Source organism: Oncorhynchus tshawytscha, linkage group LG01 (assembly GCF_018296145.1).
Source record: "Oncorhynchus tshawytscha isolate Ot180627B linkage group LG01, Otsh_v2.0, whole genome shotgun sequence".
Classification (NCBI taxonomy): Eukaryota; Metazoa; Chordata; class Actinopteri; order Salmoniformes; family Salmonidae; genus Oncorhynchus; species Oncorhynchus tshawytscha.
In genome coordinates, this window is record NC_056429.1 from 89,840,210 (window position 1) to 89,855,532 (window position 15,323).

Sequence of the window (15,323 nt, forward strand, 5' to 3'; positions counted from 1 at the left end):
CAATCACAAAACAAAAATTCTTAGGATAATAGAAATAAATCAATTTTAGACCTTTCAATAATAATTTGTCCATCTTTATCATAGCGTACAGTACACTGCTGTAACCTCAAATGTATACTAACTACCGTTCAAAAGTTTGGGGTCACTTAGAAATTTGTTTTTGAAAGAAAAGCAATTTTTTTTGTCAATTAAAATTACATCAAATTGATCAGAAATACAATGTAGACATTGTTAATGTTGTAAATGACTATTGTAGCTGGAAACGGCAGATTTTTTTATGGAATATCTACATTGGCGTACAGAGGTCCATTATCAGCAACCATCAGTCCTGTGTTCCAAAGGCACGTTGTGTTAGCTAATCCAAGTATATCATTTTAAAAGGCTAATTGATCATTAGAAAACCCTTTTGTAATTATGTTAGCACGGCTAAAAACTGTGGTGCTGATTAAAGAAGCAATAAAACTGAGCTTCTTTAGACTAGTTGAGTATCTGGAGCATCAGCATTTGTGGGTTTGATTAGAGGCTTAAAATGGCCAGAAACAAAGCACTTTCTTCTGAAACTTGTCAGTCTATTGTTCTGAGAAATGAAGGCTATTCCATGCGAGAAGTTGCCAAGCAACTGAAGATCTCGTACAATGCTATGTACTACTCCCTTCACAGAACAGCGCAAACTGTCTCTAACCAGAATAGAAAGAGGAGTGGGAGGCCCCGGTGCACAACTGAGCAAGAGGACAAGTACATTAGAGTGTCTAGTTTGAGAAACAGACGCCTCACAAGTCCTCAACTGGCAGCTTCATTAAATAGTACCCGCAAAACACCAGTCTCAACGTCAACAGTGAAGAGGCGACTCCGGGATGCTCGCCTTCTAGGCAGAGTTGCAAAGAATAAGCCATATCTCAGACTGGCCAATAAAAATAAAAGATGAAGATGGGCAAAAGAACACAGACACTGGACAGAGGAACTCTGCCTAGAAGGCCAGCATCCCAGAGTCGCCTCTTCACTGTTGATGTTGAGACTGGTGTTTTGCGGGTACTACTTAATTAAGCCAAAAAAACATTAAAACATTCCCCACACCATTACACCACCTCCACCAGTCTTACCGTTGACACCAGGCAGGATGGGGCCATGGACTCATGCTGCTTATGCCAAATCCTGACTCAACCATCAGAGTGACGCAACAGGAACTGGGATTCGTGAGACCAGGTGATGTTTCTCTACTCCTCTGTTGTCCAGTGTTGGTGATCATGTGCCCACTGGAGCCGCTGATAGGAGTGGAACCCGGTGTGGTTGTCTGCTGCAATAGACCATCCGTGACAAGGATCGAGGAGTTGTGCTTTCCGAGATGTTGTTCTGAACACTGTTGTACTGCGCTGTTATTTTCCTGTTTGTGGCCCGCCTGTTAGCTTGCACAATTCTTGCCATTCTCCTTCGACCTCGGCTCTGGCAGCTCCTGACTGGCGGGCGACTGGCAGCTCAGGACAGACGGGCGACTCTGGCAGCTCAGGACAGACGGGTGACTCTGGCAGCTCAGGACAGACGGGCGACTCTGGCAGCTCAGGACAGACGGGCGACTCTGGCAGCTCAGGACAGACGGGGGACTCTGGCAGCTCAGGACAGACTGGCGACTCTGGCAGCTCAGGACAGACGGGCGACTCTGGCAGCTCAGGACAGACGGGCGACTCTGGCAGCTCAGGACAGACTGGCGACTCTGGCAGCTCAGGACAGACTGGGGACTCTGGCAGCTCAGGACAGACTGGCGACTCTGGCAGCTCAGGACAGACTGGCGACTCTGACAGCGCTGGGCAGGAGGAAGAATCTGGCAGCACTGCACAGGCGGGATCACCTGTAGGGAGGAGACGGAGAGACAGCCTGGTGTGGGGGGCTGCCACCGGAGGGCTGGTGTGTGGAGGTGGCACCGGATAGACCGGACCGTGAAGGCGCACTGGAGGTCTCGAGCACCGAGCCTGCCCAACCCTGCCTGGCTGAATGCTCCCCGTAGCCAGGCCAGTGCGGCGAGGTAGAATAGCCCGCACTGGGCTGTGCTGGCGAACCGGGGACACCATGTGTAGGGCTGGTGCCATGTACCTCGGCCCGAGGAGACGCACTGGAGACCAGATGCGCTGAGCCGGCTTCATGGCACCTGGCTCGATGCCCACTCTAGCCCGGCCGATACGAGGTGCTGCTATGTACCGCACCGGGCTATGCGCCTCACGGCATAACACGGTGCCTGCCTGGTCCCTCTCCACTCTCCCTCTCTCCACGGTAAGCATGGGAAGTTGGCTCAGGTCTTCTACCTGACTTAGCCACACTCCCCGTGTGGCCCCCCCAATAAATATTTGGGGCTTCCAACCGCGCTGCCGTGCTGCCTCCTCATACCACCGCCTCTCGGCTTTCGCTGCCTCCAGCTCTGCCTTGGGACGGCGATATTCTCCAGCCTGTGCCCATGGTCCCTTGCCGTCCAAAATCTCCTCCCAAGTCCAGGAGTCCTGAGATCGCTGCTGCTGCCCGTTACCACGCTGCTTGGTCCTTTGGTGGTGGGTGGTTCTGTAACGTTCGTCGTTGGGAGAAAGAGAGGAGGACAAATGGTAAGTGTTCATAGCTTTTAATGACGTACTAGAACACTGAACAAAACACTAAATAACAAACGAACGGTCTCGTAAGGTGAAAGACAAAAACACTAAACAGGAAATAAGCACCCACAACTCAAAAGTGAAACCAGGCTACCTAAGTATGGTTCTCAATCAGGGACAACGATTGACAGCTGCCTCTAATTGAGAACCATACCAGGCCAAACACAGAAATCCCAAATCATGGAAAAAAGAACATAGACAACCCACCCAACTCACGCACTGACCATACTAAAACAAAAACATAACAAAAGAACTAAGGTCAGAACGTGACAGACAGGCGCGCCTGGAAAATTGTTTTGCCAATTCTAACGCTCAATCAAGCAGTAACTGATTGCCTCGATACCTGTCTGCGTGCTTTATACAGCAAGCCACGGCCACCTGACTCACTGTCTGTCGGAGTTAACCATTTTCTTGAACAGGGTGGTAAGGGAATTTACACTGAGTGTAAATTCTAACTCCAGGAATTAATTATCATACCAGTAAGGGAACATGAAATACTGCATTGATCTTGGTATTTTTGGGGGGTGTTTGGTATTTTGTTAGGATCCCCATTAGCTGTTGCAAAAGCAGCAGCTCCTCTTCCTGGGGTCCACACAAAATATGAAACATAATAGAGAATGACATAATACAGAACATCAATAGACAAGAACAGCTTAAGGACAGAACTACTGTTAGTACAAACCAGCATGTCTGCTGATCCAGAATGTTTTGTATTCTTCTGTAGTTGGTCACAGATTTGGCAGTCTATGGTGGTGCCACAGGGTTCAATTCTCGGGCCGACTCTTTTCTCTGTATATATCAATGATGTCGCTCTTGCTGCTGGTGATTCTCTGATCCACCGCTACGCAGATGACACCATTCTGTATACATCTGGCCCTTCTTTGGACACTGTGCTAACAAACCTCCAAACAAGCTTCAACGCCATACAACACTCCTTCTGTGGCCTCCAACTTTTTTTAAATGCTAGTAAAACTAAAGTGCATGCTCTTCAACTGATTGCTGCCCACACCATCCCGCCCGACCAATATCACTACTCTGGATGGTTCTGACCTAGAATATGTGGACAACTACAAATACCTAGGTGTTTGGTTATACTGTAAACTCTCCTTCCAGACTCACATTAAGCATATCCAATCCAAAATTAAATCTAGAATCGGCTTCCTATTTCACAACAAAGCCTCCTTCACTCATGCCACCAAACATACCCTCGTAAAACTGACTATCCTACCGATCTTTAACTTCGGGCGATGTCATTTACAAAATAGCCCCCAACACTCTACTCAGCAAACGGGATGTAGTCTATCACAGTGCCATCCATTTTATCACCAAAGCCCCATATGCTACCCACCACTGCGACCTGTATGCTCTCGTTGGCTGTCCCTCACTACCTATCCGTCGCCAAACCCACTGGCTCCAGGTCATCTATAAGTCTTTGCTAGGTAAAGCCCCACCATAGCAACACCCACCCGCAGCACGCGCTTCAGCAGATATATTGCACTTTCATCCCCAAAGCCAACACTTCCTTTGGTCGCCATTCCTTCCAGTTCTCTGCTGCCGGAACGAATTGCAAAAATCTCTGAAGCTGGAGACTTATATCTCCCTCTCTAACTTTAAGCATCAGCTGTCAGAGCAGCTTACCGATCACTGTACCTGTACACAGCCAATCTGTAAATAGCACACCCAACTACCTCATCCCCATATTATTACTTACCCTCTTGCTCTTTTGCACCCCAGTATCTCTACTTGCACATCATCATCTGCATATCTATCACTCCAGTATTAATGCTAAATTGTAATTACTTTTGCCTCTAGGGCCTATTTATTGCCTACCTCCCTACTCTTCTACATTTGCACACAGTGTCATAGATCTTTCTATTTTTCATTTGTGTTATTGACTGTATGTTTGTTTATGTGTAACTCTGTGTTGTTGTTTTTGTTGCACTGCTTTGCTTTATCTTGGCCAGGTCGCAGTTGCAAATGAGAACTTGTTCTCAACTAGCCAACCTGGTTAAATAAAGGTGAAAAAAAAATGTTGTGTTGATGTAGAAAGTCCTAGAGTTGGGTTTCTTATTTTCCCCAACAAGAGAATGGCATTGGAGTTTCCCTCTACTATAGTGAAGTAGGGACTGTGGACCGTGAGTTTGAGAGGAACCCCTCCATCTTGGGTCTTGTCTTGAGTTTCAGCACCACCTTCAGCCATCTCAAACATGACTTTGTTGAACACCTGCAAGATAAACTACTCTAAGCTCACAGTCACCATTAGATTCAAACAAATTGTTGCAAAAGACTAACAGTACCAATAGGTTTTTCCATTCTATCTTTTGTGTTCACCACACATAGTAAACTACAGTTTGTAAAGGTACTGATTAGTTTAGTATCTATCTGCTCTGTATCACAGGTTTATGTAAACATATTTCACTCATTAGGTTAACAGATTATTTGTTCCTATGAACAACAATTGTATTGAATTCTAAATCTTACCTTATCAACACTGAACAACTTGTTACTGCCGAGTCTTTCAAACTCAGTATCTGAACCCAGCAAACATTTATCAATCTTAGCTGCCATGGCCGAGAGCAACGACCTTAGGTCAGTCGGGGCTGTCATGGAGATCTTTGGCAGAGACAGGTCCAGGAACCTACAAGGAAAACAACAGGCCAGTTTGTACAGTGCTTATTTCTTATTTCTGTCCATATCCCCTGATAGCTGCTCAAACCCTAACCGCAACCCTTATATTACCTTGGTTTGTTTGATTGTTTGTTTATCTTTCCATAAAGGTGTCAGATGTCCAAAAATGGGTATTCTCCTTGGTACAGTAACATATTCAGCTATAATATTGCTGCAATAGTTATCAGTGTTTAATTCTGTACACAAATCAACACTTGTTGGTGTTATATAATATAGATGACATACAGTGCATTCGGAAAGACCCCTTGATATTTTCCACATTTTGTTACGTTACAGCCCTATTCTAAAATGGATTAAAAAATAAATAAATCCTCATCAATCTACACACAATACCCCATAATGACAAAGCGAAAACAGGTTTTTAGAATGTTTGCAAATTTATAAAAAAATAAAAAACATACCTTATTTACATAAGAATTCAGACTTTTTGCTATGAGACCCGGCATTGAGCTCAGGTGCATCTTGTTTCCATTGATCATCCTTGAGATGTTTTTACAACTTGATTGGAGTCTACCTGTGGTAAAGTACTTGATTGGACATGATTTGGAAAGGTACACACCTGTCTATATAAGGTCCCACAGTTGACAGTGCATGTCAGAGCAAAAACCAAGCCATGAGGTCGAAGGAATTGTCCGTAGAGCTCCGAAACAGGATTGTGTCAAGACTCAGATCTGGGCAAGAGTACCAAAAATGTCTGCAGCATTGAAGGTCCCCAAGAATACAGTGGCCTCCATCATTCTTAAATGGAATAAGTTCGGACCCACCAAGACTCTTCCTAGAGCTGACCGCTCGGCCAAACTGAGTAATATGGGGAGAAGGACCTTGGTCAGGAAGGTTACCAAGAACCCGATGGTCACTCTGACAGAACTCCAGAGTTCCTCTGTGGAGATGGGAGAACCTTGCAGAAGGACAACAATCTCTGCAGCACTCCACCAATCAGGTATTTTTGGTAGAGTGGCCAGACGGAAGCCACTCCTCAATAAAAGGCACATGATAGCCCACTTGGAGTTTTTGAAAAGCACTTAAAGGACTCTCAGACCATGAGAAACAAGATTATCTGGTCTGATGAAACCAAGATTGAACTCTTTGGCCTGAATGCCAAGCATTTTGACTGCAGGAAACCTGGCACCATCCCTACGGTGAAGCACGGTGGTGGCGGCATCATGCTGTGGGGATGTTTTTCAGCGGCAGAGACTGGGAGACTAGTCAGGATCGAGGCAAAGATGAACGGAGCAAAGTACAGCGAGATCCTCAATGAAAACCTGCTCCAGAGTGCTCAGGACCTCAGACTAGGGTGAAGGTTTACCTTTCAACAGGACAACGCCCCTAAGCACACAGCCAAGACATCACAGGAGTGGCTTCGAGACAAGTCCCAATGTCCCAGCCAGACCCAGACTTGAACCCAGACTTGAACATCTGTGGAGGGACCTGAAAATAGGCCATCCCCATCCAAACTGACAGAGCTTGAGAGGATCTGCAGAAAAGAATGGGAGAAACTCCCCAAATACAGGTGTGCCAAGCTTGTAGCGTGATACCAAAGAAGACTCAAGGCTGTATTCGCTGCCAAAGGTGCTTCAACAAAGTACTGAGTAAAGGGTCTGACTACTGACCGCTGACTATTGGCAAGGAAAAGTATGCAAAACATTTGGAAATACCTGAATTTCTGCATAAATTGGTCATAAAATTTGATCTGAACTTCATCCAGGTCACAACAAAAGACAAACACAGTCTGCTTAAATGAAAAACACAAACAATTATATGTTTTCATGTCTTCATTGAACACGACGCATAAACATTCACAGTGCATGGTGGAAAAAGTGTGTGAGCCATTGGATTTAATAACTGGTTGACCCTCCTTTGTCAGCAATAACCTCAACCAAACGTTTTCTGCTGTAGTTGCGGTTCAGACCTGCACAACGGTCAGAAAGAATTTTGGACCATTCCTCTTTACAAAATTGTTTCAGTTCAGCAATATCCTTGGGATGTCTGGTGTGAACTGCTCTCTTGAGGTCATGCCACAGCATCTCAATTGGGTTGAGGTCAGGACTCTGACTGGGCCACTCCAGAAGGCATATTTTCTTCTGTTGATGCCATTCTGTTGTTGATTTACTTCTGTGTTTTGGGTCGTTGTCCTGTTGCATCACCCAACTTCTGTTGAGCATCAATTGGCAGACAGATAAGTATAATGTTAGCCTGTCTACTTTTTACCTAACACTTAAAGCATTGTTGGTTAAGGGCTTGTAAGTAAGCATTTTACTGGAAGGTCTACACCTGTTGTATTCGGCGTATGTGACAAATAACATTTGATTTGATTTGACATTCTCCTGCAAAATGTCTTGATAAACTTGGGAATTCATTTTTCCGTCGATGATTGCAAGCTGTCCAGGCCCTGAGGCAGCAAAGCAGCCCCAAACCATGATGCTCCCTCCAGCATACTTTCTAGTTGGGATTAGGTTTTGATGTTGGTGTGCTGTGCCTTTTTTCCTCTAGACATAGAGTTGTATGGTCCTTCCAAACAACTGAACTATAGTTTAATCTTTCCACAGAATATTTTGCCAGTAGCGCTGTGGAACATCCAAGTGCACTTTTGCAAACTTCAGAAGTGCAGCAATATTTTTGGGGGACAGCAGTGGCTTCTTCCATGGTGTTCTCCCATGAACACCATTCTTGTTTAGTGTTTTACGTATCGTAGACTCGTCAACAGCGATGTTAGCATGTTCCAGAGATTTCTGTAAGTCTTTAGCTGACACTAGGATTCTTCTTAACCTCACTGAGCATTCTGCTCTGTGCTCTTACAGTCATCTTTGCAGGATGGCCACTCCTAGGGAGAGTTGCAAACAGTGCTAAACTTTCTCCATTTATAGACAATTTGTCTTACTGTGGACTGATGGACATCAAGGCTTTTAGAGATACTTTTGTAACCCTTTCCAGCTTTATACAAGTCAACCATTCTTAATCTTAGGTCTTCTGAGATCTCTTTTGTTCGAGGCATGGTTCACATCAGGCAATTCTTCTTGTGAATAACAAACTAAAATTTTGTGAGTGTTTTTTATAGGGCAAGGCAGCTCTAACCAACATCTTCAATCTCGTCTCATTGATTGGACTCCGGGTTAGCTGACTCCTAACTTCAATTAGCTTTTGGACAAGTCATTATCCTAGCGGTTCATTAGCGACCTAAACTGTGAATGTATAAATGATGTATTCAATATAGACAAGAAAAATACAATAATTGGTGTGTTATTAGTTTAAGCACACTATGCTTGTCTATTGTTGTGACTTAGATGAAGATCTGATTATATTTGATGACCAATTTATACAGAAATCCAGGTAATTCCAAAGGGTTCACATACTTTTTCTTGCCCCTGTATGTAAATGTGATATTTCAGGGGGTTTTTATTCATACATTTGCAAAATTCACAAGGCACTCGCACATCTGAGCTATCTTATCTCAAAACCTGAATATGAATAACTTTGCTGTAAATGTGCAGCAAAGTTATTTGGTCCCAACAAGTGGCAGTAGTCTTTGAAGCATCCTCTGAAACCCCCTCCTGCTGTTTAAATACCATTCACTGGCATTTTCTACAAGAAATCTGCCTCCAGAAATAAAAGCTTCTCCCAAGTGGGTGTGACACCTACTCCTGTTACCTGCTGCACTGCTGCTTGGATTCCACCTGGCGATCTGTTCACCGTCTGTCCTGGCCTGTCTCCCTCTGTCTGGTACTGGTACCTCCACCACACTCACCCCTCTCTCCCTGGCCTGTCTCCCCCTGTCTGGTACAGGTATCCCTCCTCACTCACTCCTCTCTCCCTGGCCTGTCTCCTCCTGTCTGGTACAGGTACCTCCACCACACTCACCCCTCTCTCCCTGGCCTGTCTCCCCCTGTCTGGTACAGGTACCTCCACCACACTCACCCCTCTCTCCCTGGCCTGTCTCCTCCTGTCTGGTACAGGTACCTCCACCACACTCACCCCTCTCTCCCTGGCCTGTCTCCCCACTCACCCCTCTCTCCCTGGCCTGTCTCCTCCTGTCTGGTACAGGTACCTCCACCACACTCACCTCTCTCTGTTCACCGTCTGTCCTGGCCTGTCTCCCCTGTCTGGTACAGGTACCCCCACCACACTCACCCCTCTCTGTTCACCGTCTGTCCTGGCCTGTCTCCCCCTGTCTGGTACAGGTACCCCCACCACACTCACCCCTCTCTGTTCACCGTCTGCCCTGGCCTGTCTCCCCCTGTCTGGTACAGGTACCTCCACCACACTCACCCCTCTCTGTTCACCGTCTGTCCTGGCCTGTCTCCCCCTGTCTGGTACAGGTACCCCCACCACACTCACCCCTCTCTGTTCACCGTCTGTCCTGGCCTGTCTCCCCCTGTCTGGTACAGGTACCCCCACCACACTCACCCCTCTCTGTTCACCGTCTGCCCTGGCCTGTCTCCCCCTGTCTGGTACAGGTACCTCCACCACACTCACCCCTCTCTGTTCACCGTCTGTCCTGGCCTGTCTCCCCCTGTCTGGTACAGGTACCCCCACCACACTCACCCCTCTCTGTTCACCGTCTGTCCTGGCCTGTCTCCCCTGTCTGGTACAGGTACCCCCACCACACTCACCCCTCTCTGTTCACCGTCTGTCCTGGCCTGTCTCCCCCTGTCTGGTACAGGTACCTCCACCACACTCACCTCTCTCTGTTCACCGTCTGTCCTGGCCTGTCTCCCCCTGTCTGGTACAGGTACCCCCACCACACTCACCTCTCTCTGTTCACCGTCTGTCCTGGCCTGTCTCCCCCTGTCTGGTACAGGTACCCCCACCACACTCACCCCTCTCTCCCTGGCCTGTCTCCCCCTGTCTGGTACAGGTACCCCCACCACACTCACCCTCTCTCCCTGGCCTGTCTCCCCACTCACCCCTCTCTCCCTGGCCTGTCTCCCCCTGTCTGGTACAGGTACCCCCACCACACTCACCTCTCTCTGTTCACCGTCTGTCCTGGCCTGTCTCCCCCTGTCTGGTACAGGTACCTCCACCACACTCACCCCTCTCTCCCTGGCCTGTCTCCTCCTGTCTGGTACAGGTACCTCCACCACACTCACCTCTCTCTGTTCACCGTCTGTCCTGGCCTGTCTCCTCCTGTCTGGTACAGGTACCCCCACCACACTCACCTCTCTCTGTTCACCGTCTGTCCTGGCCTGTCTCCTCCTGTCTGGTACAGGTACCCCCACCACACTCACCCCTCTCTGTTCACCGTCTGTCCTGGCCTGTCTCCCCCTGTCTGGTACAGGTACCTCCACCACACTCACCCCTCTCTCCCTGGCCTGTCTCCCCCTGTCTGGTACAGGTACCCCCACCACACTCACCCCTCTCTCCCGAGCTTTCACTCGCCTCCACCACACTCACCCCTCTCTGTTCACCGTCTGTCCTGGCCTTTCTCCCCTGTCTGGTACAGGTACCCCCACCACACTCACCCCTCTCTCCCTGGCCTGTCTCCCCCTGTCTGGTACAGGTACCTCCACCATACTCACCCCTCTCTCCCGAGCTTTCACTCGCCTCCACCACACTCACCTCTCTCTCCCTGGCCTGTCTCCCCCTGTCTGGTACAGCTACCTCCACCACACTCATCCCTCTCTCCCGAGCTTTCACTCGCCTCCACCACACTCACCCCTCTCTCCCTGGCCTGTCTCCCCCTGTCTGGTACAGGTACCTCCACCACACTCACCTCTCTCTCCCTGTCTGGTACAGGTACCTCCACCACACTCACCTCTCTCTCCCTGGCCTGTCTCCCCCTGTCTGGTACAGCTACCTCCACCACACTCATCCCTCTCTCCCGAGCTTTCACTCGCCTCCACCACACTCACACCTCTCTCCCTGGCCTTTCTCCCCCTGTCTGGTACAGGTACCTCCACCACACTCACCCCTCTCTCCCGAGCTTTCACTCGCCTCCAGCACTCACACACTGTTGGGGAGAGTGACTCTGAACGTACAATGGCTAGCCCCAAGTCATTATATATATTTTTTATTGTGCTTTTTGCTATTTGCCCCATGACTCCTGCATACTTTGTTGACTACAAACTTTCTTTACCCAACCATGGGACACGGTTGTTCCCACACTCGGGACTCTGACTCTCTATTGGTTACACAGACTTTTGGCCTCCCATCCCATTCTAACCACCTCTCACCGGCTTTGTATTCATGTTACCCGATGACATTGCTGTACAATATGATCTTGTTGCCATCTGATGCACATTCCGATGTCATAAATCAGCACTGCTGAGCTCTCCCTGTCCTCTGCCGTGCCTTGATTGTATTACTGTTGATGATATCTGGAAATGTGCATGTACACCCTGGCCCATCTACTTGCCCCAATTCTGAATTGTGCTCTGATATCTGCTTCACTGATTTCTGCTCTCGTAAAGGCCTGGGTTTTCTGTACATTAACACTAGAAGCTTATTAACTAAAAAGGATCAATTGAAAGTGTGGGTTAACAGCTCCAATCCAGATGTGTTGATTATTACTGAGATGTGGTTAAGGGAGAGTGTTTTGAATACTGATGTTAACCTTTCTGGTTATAACCTTTTTTGGCATGACCGATCTTCCAAAGGTGAGGGAGTGGCAATCTTTACCAAGGATCACCTTCAGTGCTCGGTTGTCTCCACCAAGTCTGTCCCCAAACAATTTGATTTGCTGGTTTTAATCATTAAACTTTCAAATAGCTCTTTGTTGACTGTTGCTGGGCACCGGCCTGTACCCTACCTGCCCTAAGCTCTCTCCTGGCCCCTTACACTAATTCTGAATTTGTCCTGCTAGGTGACCAAAACTGGGACATGCTTAAACCATCTGACCAAGTCTTAAAGCAATGGGGACTCCCTAAATCTTTCTCAGATTATTACCAATCCCACAAGGTATGACTCCAAATACCCAGAAAAGGCTACTCTCCTCGATGCTATCCTCACCTATAACCCTGATAGGTATGAGTCTGGTGTTTCTGTAATGACCTTAGTGATCACTGTTTTACAGCCTGTGTTCGTAATGGCTGCTCAGTGAAATGACCTGTCCTGATTTGCCATAGACGCTTGCTAAAAAAACTTGAATGAGCAAGCCTTCCTTCATGAACTGGCCTCTGTAAAATGGTATAGAATCAGCTTGATCCCCTCTATCGAAGACGCTTGGACCTTCTTTTTTGATACTTTCAGTGGTATGTTAAACAAACACATAAAGAAAATGAGGATTAAAAACAGGTTCAGCCCCTGGTTGGACAGTAATCTTGCAGAGTTACTCCACCTCAAGAACTGCATTTGGCTAAAGGCTCGGCACACGCATACTCAGGCTGACTGGCTATTTTTCAGGCAATTGAGAAATAAGTGCACTCAGGCTATCCGGAAGGCCAAAGTTAGTTACTTTAAGGAGCAGTTCTTTCTCTGTGGGTCTAACCCCAAGAAGTTCTGGAAAGTGGTTAAAGACCTGGAGAATAAACCCTCCTCCTCACAACTGCCCATGTCCCTTAATGTTGATGTAGTTGTTACTGACAAGAAGCACATGGCTGAGCTCTTTAATCACCACTTCATTAAGTTAGGATTCCTATTTGACTCAGCCATGCCTCCTTGCCCGTCCAACATTTCTTCATCTCCCATCCCTTCTAATGTGACTATCCCCGGTGCTTCTCCCTCTTTTTCCTCTGCCCCGCTACAAAGTTTCTCCCTGCAGGCAGTCACTGAGTCTGAGGTGCTAAAGGACCTCCTTAAACTTGACCAAAAAAGTAATCTGGGTCAGATGGTTTAGATCCTTTCTTCTTTAAGGTTGCTGCCCCTATCATCGCCAAGCCTATCTCCAACCGTTTTAACCTGTCTCTCCTTTCTGGGGAGGTTCCCATTGCTGGAAGGCAGTCACGGTTTGTCCTTTAAGAAAAGGGGAGATCAAGCTGATCCTAACTGTTATAGGCCTATTTCTATTTGCCCTGTTTATCAAAAGTGTTGGAAAAACTTGTCGATAATCTATTGACCGGCTTTCTTGATGACTATACTATTCTCTCGGGTATGCAATCTGGTTTCCGCTCAGCTACTGGATGTGTCACTGTAACCTTAAAGGTCCTCAATGATGTCACCATTTCCCTTGATTCTAAGCAATATTGTGCTGCCATTTTTATTGACTTGGCCAAAGCTTTTGATATGGTATGACATTCCGTTCTTGTGGGCCGGCTAAGGAGTATTGGGGTCTCTGCGGGGTCTTTGGGCTGGTTTGCTAACTACCTCTCTCAAAGAGTGCAGTGTATAAAGTCAGAAAATCTGCAGTCTCAGCCACTGCCTGTCACCAAGGGTGTACCCCAAGGCTCATTCCTAGGCCCCACGCTCTTCTCAATTTTCATCAACAACATAGCAACAACAACATTTATGTACAGCTGATACAGTCTTATACTCAGCTGGCCCCTCCCCTGATTTTGTGTTAAATGCTCTACAACAAATCTTTCTTTGTGTCCAACAGGCTTTCTCTACCGTTAACCTTGTTCTGAACACCTCCAAAACAAAGGTCATGTGGTTTGGTAAGAAGATTGCCCCTACTCCCACAGGTGTTATTACTACATCTGAGGGTTTGGAGCTTGAGGTAGTCACCTCATACAAGTACTTGGGAGTATGGCTAGATGGTGCACTGTCCTTCTCTCAGCACATATCAAAGCTGCAGGCTAAGGTTAAATCTAGACTTGGTTTCCTTAATCGTAATCTCTCCTCTTTCACCCCAGCTGCCAAACTAACCCTGATTCAGATGACCGTCCTACCCATGCTAGATTACGGAAACATCATTTATAGATAGGCAGGTAAGGGTGCTCTTGAGCGGCTAGATGTTCTTTACCATTCGGCCATCAAATTTGCCACCAATGCTCCTTATAGGACACATCACTGCACTTTATATACCTCTGTAAATTGGTCATCTCTGTATACCTGTCGCAAGACCCACTGGTTGATGCTTATTTAGAAAACACTCTTAGGCCTCACTCTCACCTCTCTGAGATATCTACTGCAGCCCTCATCCTCCACATACTACACCCATTCTGCTAGTTACATTCTGTTAAAGGTCCCCAAAGCACACACATCCAAGAGTCGCTCCTCTTTTCAGTTCGCTGCAGGTAGTGACTGGAACGAGCGGTAGCAAACACTCAGACTGGACAGTTTTATCTCAATCTCTTCATTCAAAGACACAATCATGGACACTCTTGCTGACAGTTGTAGCTGCTTTGTCTGATGTATTGTTGTCTCTACCTTCTTGCCCATTTGTGCTGTTGTCTGTGCCCAATAATGTTTGTACCATTTTTTTGTGCTGCTACCATGTTGTTGTTATGTTGTCTTGCTACCATGCTGTGTTGTCTTAGGTCTCTCTTTATGTAGTGTTGTCTTGTTTTTCTTGTTGTGATGTGTGTTTTGTCCTATATTTATATTGTATTTATTCTTTATTTTTAATCCCAGGCCCCTGTTCCCACATGAGGCCTTTTGCCTTTTGGTAGGCCTTTATTGGTCTTAACTGACTTGCCTAGCTAAATAAAGGTTAAATAAATCAAATAAAAAAAGACCCACTAGAGCTAAAGAACAATCTGTAATGTTCACAACCACTTTCAACTCACGAAAAATGGGAAATGCCGTCAAGAAACAGTGGCATGTTTTATCATCGGACCCAGCTTTTCCAGCTGAATTTATGAATCCACCACTTATTGTATATAGGAGAGGTCGCAAATTATGCGATAAATTGGTCCATGCCAACTGCCAGCCTCAAAAGAAAATCAGCCAGGCTCTTTTGCGCCCTCTTCCGAATGGTTGCTATAAATGCTGAGGTTGCGCACAGTGCAACAATCTGATGAAGTATTTCTGCCACCCATATACAGGAAAACGGTTCCCAAATAAATGACATTATTATGTGCTCCACCACCCATGTTATTTACATTATTAAATGTTCTTGTGTGCTGTGCTATGTAGGTATGTAGGTCAAACCTCTCGTTCTCTCAAATTGTGAATATAAAGTTAAATTAGGAG